The 15,660-nt window shown below is 36.6% G+C and overlaps 1 pseudogene across 1 annotated transcript; it reads right to left on the bottom strand.

Moving 5' to 3' along the window:
* Positions 1-5,116: 5,116 nt before the first annotated feature.
* Positions 5,117-15,286, bottom strand: LOC143542955 (WRKY transcription factor 72A-like; annotated as a pseudogene). The gene is made up of 5 exons (XR_013136985.1): positions 15,049-15,286; positions 8,644-8,708; positions 6,868-7,415; positions 6,627-6,740; positions 5,117-6,326 (listed from the first exon to the last, which is right to left on the bottom strand). The product of XR_013136985.1 is annotated as a WRKY transcription factor 72A-like (transcript).
* Positions 15,287-15,660: the final 374 nt, after the last annotated feature.

The raw sequence follows: 15,660 nt of genomic DNA, 5'->3' as shown, positions 1-15,660 counted from the left end.
CGTCCCCGAAACCTAACTTATTCCCTATAAAAGGAAAACTTCTTATATTTACACGCTTTATTGAATCGCCTTCGTTTTCTGAGTTACCCTTCTTACTTCCGACTTTGCAGTTATCGAACGGTGGTCACGTGTATTAGCTATTTAAGGTAGCTTGTCCATGAGGCCCTCAATGTACCAAGTCTCGTTTCGATCTTTAAGAGGCTTTGTCTTATATCATATTAATGCTAAAGCCTAAGTCGACACTCTATCACAACACGTCAATTTATCATGACTAACATGCATTCAGACAATTCGTACCATAATTAATAAACACCAGTCTAAATTTCAACATAAAACAACACGCATCGAGTCATCAATAAGTTACACATAGATTTAATACTTATGGCTAGCATCTAGCCTTCTTGAATGTCTTCTCTAAGCATACGGAGGAATCTGTTAAACCTCAAGCACTCTTCTCTCCTTCATGTCCTCCCTTTGGCTTCTTGCAATCCCTTGCTAGGTGCCCACGTCCTCCACAGTTGTGACACCTATGGTAATCATTACATTCCCAAGAGGAATGTCCTGCTCTTCCACACCTGTAGCAAACACCTAATCCCTTTCTGCACTCTCCGGGGTGTCTCTTCCCACATTTTTCACAAGCAGTGAACCCCTCTTGCCTTGCCTTCTTTTTGCGTGGATCCACCTTATTGGCTTCCTCTGGTTCTGGGGTTGGGTTCTTTTTCTTCGGTTCCATCTTCTCCCCTTCACAGTTGGCAAGGTCCTCATAAATCATCTCGGCCAATTTCACGGCCGAGTCAAATGTTGCGGGCTTACTAGACTTAACCAAAGTGCGAACATTCCGTGGAAGTCCCCTTACGTAACACTTGATCCTTTTAGCTTCGGTGTTCACCATGTCAGGTACCAACCTAGACATGCGGTTGAATTCAGTAGTATACTCCCGTTGTGTCATCTCTCCCGCTTTCAAATTCAGAAACTTCATCTCCACTCTTTCAACTTCTGTATCAGCGCAGAACCTCTTCATCACCATGTCCTTTAGGTCATTCCAACTCATCGCCTTGATCTCTTCACGGGTCTTCCTCTGCTCCACACTCTCCCACCAATACATAGCCTCATCTTCAAAAGATTGAGTGGCATAACCGACAGCTTGGTCAGGACGGCACTCGCTAATGCGGATAACCTTATCCATGGCGGTTATCCACTGAAGAGTAGCGATTGCGTCTCCTAAACCAGTCAGCTTAGGCGGGTCACAACCTTTGAAGGACTTATAGTTGCAACCGCCTCGGCCTCTCTTCCTATCATCATCTTTCACAGACTTTACCTCACTCGAGTCACCCCTTTCCCTCTCGTCATCCTTTCTATTATTACCACCTGCCCCTTCAACGGTTCGTTCACGGCTTCCAGCAGATCCTTCGGGATTCAGGTTCTTCACAGCAGCAACTACAGCTTGAACAATGGCTGCTTGAACCGCAGGGCTAAGTTGAACTTCTTCGTTGTTGTTCTGGTCTCCTCCAGCGGCGCTCCCTTCATCTTCGGTGTGGGAAACTTCTTCTACCGAGGGTTGCCGGACAAGACGAGGCCTGCCACGACGTCCAGTGCGACCCCCAGTTCCCACAACTTCTCCAGCTCCAGCCATCAGTATTTTTAAAGGGACAACACAAACATCATCACTCAAGGAACTATTTAGTACAAGGATAGCAAGGCTAACAGGTAATAACAGTGGCCAGCTGTGACTAGCTGATCACGTTGCTTTCCGTGTCCTATTCGCTTCCCTTTATGAGTCTATTTGTGCTGGTTCTACTTAAGCAGTTAGTCAAATCAAACAATCAATTACTTCTATCCTTATCGCTCACGTATCTTTTCTTTCTCATTAACATATATCATTTAATCATACACCTTACCTTTACTGATTTTTGCTTGAGCGACACATGGCATTCTTGAACTGGCATCTTCTTTCTTTTCTTACTTAAATCCCATTCTCTGTTCGAGTCTAAGCATGTAGGATGCTTAAATCTCTCGAACTTATGCTCTGATACCAACTTGTAAGGCCCCGAACCCGGTAGCCCTACTTTAGCGTCGGATTTACTCATAAACACAGTCCTTCAAATCAGAGTTTATTAAAACTTTTCGCGGAATATAAAACATCAATCATTTGTTACAAACATTAAATCTTTTCTTTGATACCATAACACAAAACTTTATATTTAAAACATCTTTACTTCTTTCTTCAGATGCCAGCCGTTCAATCCATGCCATGCGTCATCCTCTTGCTAGCTCTGTAATCGGCTCACCTGCGTGCATACTAAAAGTCAGCTACGCTGAGTGAGTTCTAGTTAATCAGGTATCATACAATTTATTCCCATATATTACTTCCCGTATCCGAAGACACATATTACTACCTTAACCTTGTATAAATATCCATAGGAGGATCGTCACGTAACATTTATTAAAAGAACCATTACCATTACCCTACCATATATAATTTCCATAGGAGGAACACTATACTATCCATAGAAGGAACACTATACTATCCATAAAAGGAACACTATACCTTCCATAAAAGGAACACTATACCTTCCATAAAAGGAACACTATACCTTCCATAAAAGGAACACTATACTTTATTATTTAATATCCATGTAAGGAGCTAGTCACTTCCCTTGACGATACGTGCAATATCCGAAGATCGTTCACGTACCGTCAAGCAATCATTCATATATTTCACATTATCCGTATAAGGCATACACTTATCTCTTAGGATAAGTGTATTAACAAACATATTGAGTATGCACACAGCCCCGAAAACGTAACACATAAATGGGGCTAGAAACTCACCTGAATTCTGCTTCTTTTTCTGATAGCTGTAAATCCCTTCTCTAACTGAGCTCGGCTGACTGTACAAGTTACACGTATCAATACTCGTCTGATCTAATCTGGTGGCCTAGTATTAGCTTACTTTAACTTATCGCTTTATAATTTATTTTCTAATCAAACTTGGCTTTAGGCGAAGTTAACCCTCGGGCGAACTTAGCTCTAGGCGAAGTTAACCTTAGGCGAACTTAGCTTTACAGCGAAGTTGCCATCAGGCGAACTTGGCTTCAGGCGAAGTTGTCATCAGGCGAACTTGGCTTCAGGCGAAGTTGAACCTTAGGCGAACTTAACTTTACAGCGAAGTTGCCATCAGGCGAACTTAGCTTGCAGGCGAAGTTCATCAGGCGAACTTAGCTTGCAGGCGAAGTTCATCGCGTTGAAGGCGAAGTTGCCCAGATGAAGGCGAAGTTGCCCAGACGGCCGCTGTTCGGTTTCTTTCAGCATTTTGAGCGATTTTAACACCCTTGCTATGGTTCAATATCACCCACTACGCTTCCCGACCATTTTTGGTCGCTTATACACTAAAAAGCTTGGATCTTTAAACCTCAAAGATCAAGAATCATACCTTTTTGAGCTTGTTTGGATCTCGTTTAACTTGTTAACACAACTAATCGCTCTCTCTCGGACCTGCCCGATTCTTCCCTTGGCTCAGCCGGTTCCGGCGAAGTTAGTGGGTATGTGTGTGTTAGGGAGTTTGGTGAAATATGAAAGATATTTTGGGGTTTATGGGATATTTATATCCCTGAAATCCCATGGACCTAAGGCCCATTCTTATTTAACCCATCTCTATTAATCCAAATCCATAACCAACGTCCATTACCCGACACTAGCCCGACCCATACCAACTCCTATTCTTTTATTTATTTCCTGATAACCCGAGTAAACTTTCCCTCTATTATTAAGTAATATAATTAATATTATCTTGAAATTTCGGGATGTTACATTTGCACGAGTATGGCTTTGAATAATCCAAGCCTGATCACTCACTTTTTATATTTAAAACATCAAGTACATTTATGGCGGCTCTTATTTATGTTGACGATGTTATCATAGTGGGTAACAACTCAAAGAAAATTGAAGAAACAAAGAGTTTTCTTGATAGAAAATTCAGCATCAAAGATCTTGGTGTTCAGAAATATTTTCTGGGAATCGAAGTTGCACGGACAAAAGACGGCCTTGTCCTCAGTCAAAGAAAGTATGTGATGGATATTTTGGAAGATAGTGGTATGTTGGGTTGTAAACTAAGTACTTTTCCTATGGAGCAGAAGACCAAACTTGGTAGGGATGATGAAGAAGTGCCTGTTGATGCTGGCATGTATAGACGATTGGTGGGCCGGCTTCTTTATTTACAAGCCACTAGACCCGACATTACTTATTTCGTCAATGTTCTTAGTTAGTTCGTTGCTGATCCTCGACATAATCATATGGAAGCAGCTATAAGAGTTCTCAGATACTTGAAATCCACTCTTGGTCAAGGTATTTTACTTCCAAATAGTGGTGGGGTGAATCTCATTGGGTATACCGATTCGGATTGGCTTGGTTGCCAAGATACAAGACGATCATGAACCGATTATGTTTTAATTCTAGGAGGGGCTCCTATTTCGTGGAAATCAAAAAGGCAATCAGTTGTATCCAGGTCTTCCGCTAAAGCTGAATATCGGGCTATGGCATCGACAGTCAGTGAAATTTTATGGGTTCGATGGCTCTTGAAACATTTGGATGCTCCCAGACCGGCTCGACACAATTATTTTGTGATAATATAGTTGTCAAACATATTGCAAATAATCCTTTTTCATGAGCGCACGAAGCATGTCGAAATGGATTACTATTTCGTCAGAGAACGTGTGGAGTCGAAGGATATTAAGCCGTTATACATTGACACTAAGGAACAGATTGCTAACTTGTTCAGGAAAGCTCTTGGTGCTAAACAGTTGCGATTTCTACTTGACAAGTTAGGCATTTGTGACCTCCATACTCCAACTTGCGAGGGGAGTATATAATAAGATGATTTTGATTATCCTTTCCTTATTTATTGTTATGTATTTGCTTTTATACCTTTGGCTATTATAGTTTTGAAAAATAATAACGAATAAAACATAGACCGAATTCTTTAGATACACCACAACATTCAAGTTAAAACCGAACCAAAGTCTCCACTCACTTATACCAGTCTTGAACCGAATAGAGAGTCACAAGAACGTCAACTCTTTTATATCACCCATGACTTTATGAAACAAAACACCCTTGAGTTTTGACTATTTATTTAAAAGCAGACTGAGTAAGTTATTCTCAAAAGAGTAAAATAATAATAAAATACTAACAATTTGTAATAGCCTAATATATATGACAAGTGAAACCATTTATATTCATTTATTGTGGCTGCATTCACCATCTAACCTTGCACAGTTTTCTTCACTCATGCATCATCCCTTACAACTAACATGTATAATAAATATTACAATACATATTTTTATGAATTAATTACAATTTTAATTTTGTATGATAATCGATCATCGACTATTTTAAACCATCAAAAGTCAAAAGTTACAAAAATACAATAAGAATATCCACTGCAAATCCTAATTATCTCTTGTATCCGGGGAAGTAGATTTACTCCTTGAACCTGCAGACTGAGAATTCAATGCTTTTGCCTCCATTGATTTGTTTACAAAGGCCGTCGAACATTTATTCGTGTTTGACGTTGAAGGAAAGCTTGAAAGAACCGGAAATGTATCTCCTGGTTTCACAGCCTGCCCAGGTTTCTCACCGCTGCCTTGACTTCCCACCGCACCATGACCAATTATTGACGTAAGTGCCGCCTGCAAAACAGATTGGAAATTCGGGTTTGATGTTATTGCTCTTGTTGCAGCATCAATGGCTTCTGGCAGTATAGAATGTTGATTAGTGCTTGGCATTGTTTCCATCATGGATTTATTTTGCATGAAAGAGTGGTAAATGTTTTCTTGAGGTTGTGTTGATCCAAAGTTAAGGGACCCCATTTGATTTTCCCTATAGTTGAAGGACCCATTGGTCCAAGAAATTGGGGTTGCATTAGCCTCCAAAGAGCTAAAGTTCAAGTTTGTGGTTGAATATCTTGGTGGGAAAATGGAGGCCATTTGTGGTGATCTGTAGTTGTTGTAAGGTGATGATGTTGAAAGCGTGTTTGATGTAAGATCAAGTGTGACGGTTGGGCACGAGGGCGAGGGGGATATCGAAGAATGTGGCAAGTAAATCGGTTTTAGTTTCGAGTTCTTGTTGAGGTAAAAGTTTAGCCTTTGAGAGCTGGTGCTAGGGTTAAGGTTTGAGTTTGATCCGGAGGTCGAGGAACCCGAAGTTAACATACTAGCGGCTGCAGAGGTGGTCGAAGCCATAGCGGTGGCGGCTACCGGAAGCTGGTGGTTGTGTGTTCCTTCGTATGTGGTGATCAAAATTGACATATCTTGAGGGCATCTTTGTACCTATACAATTTTATTAAGAAAATTATGTTGGTGATAAACAATAAATAGTAGCTAGGAGCAACAACATATGTTATAACACAAATATTAATGACGGTTAGGGGCTTTTAGGCAACCTCTACACCACTAATTTTTGACGTTAAGTTTTAATTTTTGAATTATTTGTGACGTTAATTAGGTAATTTTAAAAGCGTTCCAAACACTAAATTAGCAATGTGACATTTCGATGACAAATCCGGTTATGAAAACATTGTTTGTATGCAATTTATCCCTTACTTCTTTCAAAATCTTTTTAAACCATACCTGTTTCCTAACCGGGCAAGTCGGTGAAACGGTGCAACGATAATACGCCCTAGGGCAAGGATTTCCTTTTGCAATTTTTTGTCCATATTTTCTCCATTGACATCCATCGTTCATCTGCGAAATAAGACCATAATGTAAGTACTCTCACAACTCACACATGCCATACAATTTACAAACATAGGAAGTTTCCTATGAACAGTAGTAGACTTTAGTAAAAACATATAAGAAAGTTAGTTATTACCGTTGGGGTGTCGCAGCGAACCCTAACAGAAACCCTAGTTTTCTTTGCAGGGTTTTGTTGCAAAACCTCTTGATCATCTCCACTTCTCTTCGGAGTCGAAGGTTTCTGTGTCGTCGTTGTCTCTCCAGCTTCATCTTTAGCTTCAGCTTCCAAACTGTTATCAGGGCTTGGGATAACTGAAGATTCGGCTTGTGTGGTGGATGACAGTTCAAATTTGCCACACTCCAGACCAAGATCTAATCCTTCTGCACTTTTGGTTGGAGGAGTTGAACTTCTCTTATCTTTCTTGGTCAGTTCAGTTGATGAAGTCCTTCCAAGACTGAGGGAAACAAGCTCGGATTCATCATGGATTTGCGGTTTGTCTTTGTGGGAGTCGATTGCAGCGGTGAGTGCAGTTGAAGTTTCTTGTTGTTGATTGGATATATCTTGGAACTTCTTTTGAAGGGTTTGGTATTCCTTCATGATTTGGTCCAAATGTACCCTAAGCCTTTGGTTTCTTCCCTTACTTCACCCATTTCAGCTTTAATTAACTCAAACTGCATCTCATCCTGCATTAACCATACATAGTTTAAATGCTGCTACTTAATTCCATACAAATTCATACTCACACTAGAGATATGACTTAACTACCATGCTTATATTATAGGCGTTCTCTTTAATTATAAACGGCAAATGTTACTTCTAATATATTTTACACCAATAATCGTTAAGTGTCTACTTATCCTGCCAATTGCCTACTTAATTATTAGGAAGATGTGTAGACATAAAATATAAAATTGTATAACATGATGTATATATATAAGTTGACTTGAATATGAACCTCTTAAAAACAATATAAAATCTACGTTATTGCCTAGCAAATAGTAATTAGGTACAATTTATACATATCATAATGAGGTATAAAGATCTCACTTTTTTATTTTAGACTTTTTCATGGTTGTTGGCTTATGTATTCGTTAATTTAACTTGATAGTTTTAAGTTCAATAGCTTTTTCTAGGGGCTTTAGAGAATTATTTCTAGCGTGCCAACAGATTTAGGGGTTATATTTTTTAAACTAACATCAAATTAATTGTTTCTTATTTTTTTTATTTTTTTATTTTTTTTTGCATTTCCATTAATATTTTCTTTCTTTAAAATTTAAATAAACGTGGTCTTTACCTTAACTATATTTTTATATTCAATGATTTATAGATCTATCTAAAACTTACAACGTAGTTTCATTTTTTCTTTAAAGATGAATATATAAAATAACGAGACCTTGAAATTTTCCATGCTCAATCCACAGCCAACATTAAATATATACAGAATCTTGAAAATTTTTAACGTTAAGATATAGTCAAGATCCGAGAACCAAGAAGATAAGAAAGTAAATAATTAATAAAAAATGAAATATAAGAAAGAATCAACTACTCAACTAATCAAGAGGCAATTAACTAGTTTCTGATTCTTCCGAGTTATCAGTTTAATTTCTCTCTTTTTTCATTAAAAAGAAAATTAATTATTTTATTTACCGACCGGATTAGAGATTTTGCATGCAAACTAGCTAGTTTGCTAAATATACAAAAAATATTATAAATTAAGAAAGATATATAAGTGGATCAAGAAGCTAAAGATTTATCAGAAAAACACCATGCAACAAGTTTAGTATTGAAATTAAGAACAACATCTTCAGAATTCAGAAAAAAAAAGAAAAAGAAAAAGAAAAAAAGAATATACATGAACAAGATTAAACCTGGATATATGAACCATAATATGAACACTAATTAGTCACAAACCTCTTGTTTGCAGTCATCGCGATCGTCGACTTCCTTTTGCTGTTCCTGCTTGATTTGGGTGGAAAAATGTCAATGCCCTGGTTGCATGCCATCACCTACAAATTATTTTACTACTACTAGTACCCTTTTTTTATTCACAAGCATGACTTAATTTATTTCTATAAATAAACTAAAACTATGTAAATATTACTCGTTGAAATTTATACCGTAGATCTTGAAAAAACCTTTCCCATTTATTGATCCATTAAACATACGAAAATTTTACCTAATATTAACCAAGTTTTCTTACTGTTTCAACACGAAAACATTAACATTTAATGTTGACAAAATTTAAAACTAATTGATTTAAAATATATATATATATATATATAAACTTGGTTACGGTTTAGTGATTATTATTCCCCATTTTGACTTCAATATATTAGACAACTATTAAACTTAAACTTCGTTATTCGGTGAACTTGTTAGTTTAAACTTTACTATTGCTCCCATTTTAAAGTTAAATTTGAAAAAAAAATAATTACTAAATAGAAATCAAAATTATACACTGTTTATCTAGCTAGTTCACTTATTTATTTACTAGTTTTTTGAACCCGTGTAATACACGTGATTTGTCAAATTAAAAAAAAATTAATAAAGTCAATTATTTGAAATAAAGACACACAATAAAAGGTAAAAAAGAAGTTATATATATAATACAACTAATAAAAAGTACATAATCTCAAATTAATATTCATATAGAAAACATAGAAAATGATTAAATATTGCTATGAGTTCAGTACTACAATGAGTTCAAAGAAGTAGTAAAAACGAATTCAAACGAATTCACAACAATAATAAAACCAAAGAATTATAAGTACATACAATGATTTGGTGCATGTCATATGAAAGTAATTGTCATGAAAAGTATGATCCTATTTGTTTTGTTGAAATTGAGTATGTGATAAATATTTATGAAATAAGAAAATACAGAATTGATGGTTTCCAAAAAAATAACCAAATTATTATATTTTTCAGAAAAAACAGGAATTGCAAGATTCTAAAAATGTTGAACTCACGAGCCCTTATTGTTAAAAAAAATGTTGAATTTTTAAATAAAAAAAAAGTAAGGTATACATTGAGCATAACTATATTTTAGGTACTAAATTGTTGTAAATGATTATTAAATGTGCATAATATCTTGAAATATACTGAAAATGTTGTAACTCATGGGTCAAACTATTTTCACCCATGACCCATGGATATCATGAATTAAGGAGAAGAGATATTAAAAGATTAAAAAAATTTTATGCTAGAATTGAATGTGGTTATAAAAACTAAGTATCATTATTTTTATTATTAGTATAGTAAGATTTATTTATTTTAAATTGCATAACATTATACAGATACTACATATTGACAATGCCATTTTATCAAAGAATAATATATTTAAAGGAAAATGTAAATACTTTTTTTAAACGGTCATTTTAATCAATAACGGGCCACTAACCCATCCGATTATTTCCATTCCACCCCCGGAAGAAAACGTAGCATAGGTGAGAAAACTCTCTGGCCTAACTTGGAACCGTCTATTTTTACATGCTATTGTCAATGATCACTCTACATAGATCTAATTAAATTGTAATATGGTTTTTCAAGGGGGATTAACATTAATTATTAATATAATTTACACTATTAGATAAAGGATAATTATTGTACATTAAGCACCCCTACATTATAATATATGAACATATGGTAATTAAAAAAATAGATAAGATGTGAATGAAGAACTTGAAGAATTCAACTTCAACGTTTAGGTCTTTTAGATTATGGATGTTAGACCCGCAAGAAACGGGCCTATTTGCTGACTGCCAATCCATTATTTTATGTATTTTAAAATTGTTTATAGCCAATTAACAGCTACATATCATATGGTTGAAGTTTCCTGCATACAAAAGTCAAAGATACAAAAAAATATCAACCAACGGCGGTCAGAGTTATGTCACAGTCGTTTTTATTTCCGTTGGTAATTAGGGTTTCGGCTTCATACGCAAGTCAAGTTAATTAAAAAAGGCAACAACTCAAACAGCCTGTGTTTATTTTCTTGGTCTTTCTTTTCGACTTCTTTTAATATAATTTACACATTTTATCCCTACATATTAAGGATTCCCAATTCATCCTATAAAATTTGTGAGTGTGGTTCCCGATTTTAGAGACGGTTAGTAGTAGTTGTAGTGACAGAAAAAGAAAAGGTTACCGTTCATGAGTAAATTTTCTTAGTTTTGAATTTGTGAGTGTTGATCACAAGGTGAGTTTTGCTTGTTAAGAATTTGTATGCATATCGAGTACGTGTTTGATATAATGATATATATATATATACATATATATATATCCCTTGTATATTTTGTATAATATTTTATTAGTTTTTGTTTATTTTTATTTAGAATTTGTATGCTACTAATATATTTGTGTATTTAGGTTTCGGAGGTTGATCGTGGTTGAAAAGGGCGAAAAACAAGTTAAAATGAGTTAAAACGAAGAACCGGAAGGATCAGGAATGAACCGGAAAAGAACCAGAAGAAATAGCTGGTCGAATCGGCCATGTGCCCCCAGTACGCTGCGTTGCGTGACCTGGGAGGTCAAACCTGGCCGCGCGGCGCGAGGAGAGCAAATTCCAGATTGTTTTAGGAATTTCAGGGTATTTGAAGCCCAGAACACTATACAAACACCCTTAGCCTTAACCTTGAATATACCTGACAAACCACATCCGAACTTGGAGTTTCTTGGAGCTTAGGATTGCATCTTTTGGCGGATTTGAAGGCAAGGAATTATCTAGTGAACTACTATTCGATCAAGAACGAAGACTACGGGTTTTATCATCTATTATCTTTCGTTTCCATTTCTTTTCGCCATGATTTCTTTTAAGTTTGCGTTGTTTGATTTTATGATGTTAGGCTAAACGTTATAGACTGCCCAAGTTTATGATGAACCTTTGTTTAAAGTTTGATTTTGATTGGGGTGTAATTTGCGTTATGGTTTTACGAATTAGTAAAGTGTTTGATTATATTTAATTGATGCATATATGTACTTAGGATTGTTTAATGAGTTTTATTATTTCACAGTTGTCTTGGTGATTGTCTGTCATATAATAGGTTGTCTTAGGTCATCTACTATATGTTTTTTACTAGTTTATTATTGAATTGCAATAAGATCATAGGAATAATAATAATTAATCAAATAAACCTAAGTGTGCTGCAAATCTAAATAGTTGTAAGACGATAGATTATTGATAGATCTTTGTTGATTAAGATTTCTAGATTTAGTTCTTCGTAAGGAGTTCGTCTAGGTTTGATTGGTCAACTTTGTCTATCAAGTCAATTAAATATATTAATCTGCCTTCGATTTTCCCATTGTAAGGTAGAATTTCACATAAAGGTACTCGTTAATAATTAATTAGGTGACCGTAAGGAAGTCTAATATTTAAAACTTGTGTGCTTTAAAACTTATTAGAAGCCCATATGTGTCTTCTTGAGAAGGGTTAGGGGTCATGTTCGGGTTTTCACTTAAATGTCTATTTTACGATCTCAATTTCATAAAAAATATTTTCCCGGTTAATTGATAACTGTAACTTAAGGGATTCTAGCCTAGGTGGTTTTTCATCATCATCTGATTTAAATCAACTTAATTATTTTTTGTTTAGTTTACTTGTCTTTTCTTAATTAGTTTTCAATAATAATTTAAATTTAGTATTTAATAAAAACCCTCTAAAATAGTATAAATAAATAGTCGTGTCAGTTAGTCGAGTCTAATTAACTAATTAACGTAATTAAGCGATCGGTTCGCTTGCCGGTTAGTAGTTTAGTCGAGTTTTTGAAAGTCTAGAGTATTACTTAGTGTTTATTTAAGTTAAATGAGTTAATAGTTATTAAACTACTTTTAGCACATCAGTGTTTCGGAGTCATCTTCGAGAATCGCTAAAAAACTTTGGGCCGAAAGGCGAGTATAAATTCGGGCTTAAGTAAAATATAAATTCAATAAGTCATATATAAAAAGTAATCGAGATTTTGTATTGTATAAAAAGTAATTGGGCCTAATACATTTTTTTTTAAATATATACATATGAAAATTTTTTTAAAAATCTTCGAATCTCTGGGATGATCGGGCCTAAGGCAGTCGACTTCCCTTTCTCCCCGTCCTAGGCGGCCCTGACGTGTTTGGTAAAATGCATCAACGTATGCGTATTAGAATTTAAATGATTTATTACTAGATGCTTTATGGGTCTCTATGTGCCACCCTAAAAACGAAGGACAAGATCGAAAACATTGAGGATGAGACTAGTTTTATCTATGTTTTTCTTAATTAATATGGTTTTATTTACTTTATTGTTCATCAGAGAGGGAGAGAGGGAACACGGTAATCTTTTTAACAATGTTACCCTAAACACCCAAGTGAATTTTTTTGAGACATAATATTAACAGTCCATACTAACTTTGACGTTTGAGATCTGACTCGCTCAGGAATACCATCAAGGAAACTACTGTGAGAAAACCTTCTTCAATGAGATTTTGAACCTGAAACCATAAAATCTTAAGTCTTAATCATCGTACACCCCACCTCCTAATGATTGATTATGTACTAGAAAAATAAAAATATAGAGCTGATTCTTATATATAGCGATCTAGTTTGGCGATTTTTTTTAAAAAACATGCATCTTAGGTTGTCTTTGTTTCGTTTATCGTTTATGACATTTTAAACGTTTATAGAAAGCATATGAACACGTATTTTTCGGCATGTCTGGTCCTTCGACCCTTCGTTGAACTATTGAATATCACTGCATCGCCGTTTTTTTGAAAAAAAAGGTCAACGCTCATGATCCAAGAAAAAGGTACCCATGTATAAAAATAAAGAAACTGATTATGTAATTCATTTTTTATATAATTCACAAGTCGACAAATTAATGAATTATTAAATTGTTATTTATAGTTTATTTAATTTGCTGTGAATGCAGTAGCATATGTATTGCCATATTTGCAGGTAGTGATTAGTTCTTTGGACTTTGGAGTACTTAGGTAGCGTTTGGTATAAAGGAATTGAGGATGGACTGAAATGACTCATTATGAGGGAATGGATTAAAATGTGTTTGGTTGATTAAAGGAATGGAATGACCTATTACCTAGTCCATTCCATTCCCTTTAAAATATCTCAATCTCATTTCATCCATACCCCCATGTTTTTTATCATTCCATTCCCTCTTTCACTCTATATCACCTCCACCACCCTCCCACCACCACCACCACCACCGCCGCCACCAACCACTATCATAGTCGTCCACCGTCGCTGTTACCACCGCCACCGCCGCCACCAACCGTTGTCATCAGTGCCAGCCGCCCACCATTGCCACCCACTCACCACCACCATCAACCATCGCCTCCGCCCCTCACCACCACCACTAGCTGCCCAGCGTCACCGCTGCCCACTACCACCACCGCCTGCCACCTCCACTGTTACCCGCCACCACCCACCCCCAAACCACCACCACCACCCACCTTCAACCATCATTGTCTCCTGTCACCACCACCACCGGCCATCACCAACCACCATCACCGCCCACAAATGCCACGACCGCCACCTACCTCCCACCACCGTCACTCACTATCATTTTAGTTTTATTGTTTCTTTATTTCCTACCTACCAAACAACGCAAAGTAACCATTCATTGCATTCTCATGTAGTAACCAAACATCTCATTGGAATGGTAATAACATATTCCATTCTTTTGTCCATTTCATTGCCACGTCCATTCCATTTTGTCGTCCATTCCATTACCTTATACCAAACAGACCCTTAGATTGAAATATATAATAACTCCAAAAAGTAGTAAGAATAATCAGTCTTACGTAGTGGTGGTGTAGGTCACAACGCGGGTGGATCTAACAACTATTATTGGATCAATCAAACCCGGTGCTAGCGGAATATCACACCGAATCACCTTTGGTCTCGGATCTTGAGTGTTATTTTCGGATGAGCGAGAGTGAGTGAGAGAAAGAGAAAGAAAGACTAGAGTAAGAGAGAAAGATTTTTGCCAAAGATTGTTTTCTCATAGCATGCTTCCCTATTTATAGGAAGCATACATGAGAAGTGATTCCTTTATTTCCATAATGCCCAATGGGCTTCTTTACAAGGCCTTGGGCCCAAACATACAAAACTACCAAAAATACATACAAAGGCCCAAGCGAACACTACATATTCATTCCAATACAAAATACTTTGATAAACAAAACGAGGCCTAACAATCTCCCTCTAGTATTTAGTATTGGAATCCGTCGGTGTCATACTCCAAGCATTCTTCCTCGGAAAGTGGAAGTTCAACAAGTCTTTTGATAAACTTGTTGAAGGCTTCAACTATCCGATAGGTGTCCTAACAACCGATATCCTCGACGGTTCGCAGGGGTGAGTTGTAGAGCTTCATAACGTCTTCCATGTGCAGCCCCATCAGCTCGTGCTCATCAAATACGTGAATCTCATGCATGTTCTTGCAGCGTATGACGGCTTCACCCTTAGTGTTGTCGAATTCCCAGCCAATGAAGTCTCGGAGGATGTTTGGGATATTGGGCTCACCATGATATATGATGTGACTGTCCTTTGGTGCCCTATATCTCCACATAGTGCGTGGCTCTCCGGTGGCTGGGTCGATCTCCTTTGGGTTCTTGTACTTTCGACCCTTATTCAACTCGAAGTCCTTGTAACCCACCTTTGACTGATGATGCAGATGTGTGGTGACCCAACCTTCCAATGTATCATCATACTCACCTCAGCCCAGAGCTTTTCGAAGATAGTTGATGTCATGTTCAGGCAACGACTTCAGCTCGTGATGGTTGAGATAGATGAGATCTCTGCTATATCTTCTGATGGCCCAACAACTGTTTTCACGATTGTACTTGGCATATACAATCAGTGTGTCATCATGATATGGGTAGTTGAGGCAGCGGGTACTTGTACGGCTTGACACGATGTGGGTCCTTCTTTTCTTCTATAGTG

Source organism: Bidens hawaiensis, unplaced genomic scaffold, assembly GCF_021521415.1.
Source record: "Bidens hawaiensis isolate Kalapana, Puna unplaced genomic scaffold, B.hawaiensis_p1.1 tig00013006_1, whole genome shotgun sequence".
NCBI lineage: Eukaryota > Viridiplantae > Streptophyta > Magnoliopsida > Asterales > Asteraceae > Bidens > Bidens hawaiensis.
The sequence above is the reverse complement of the archived record's forward strand: the minus strand, read 5'-3'. Positions and strand labels throughout refer to the sequence as shown.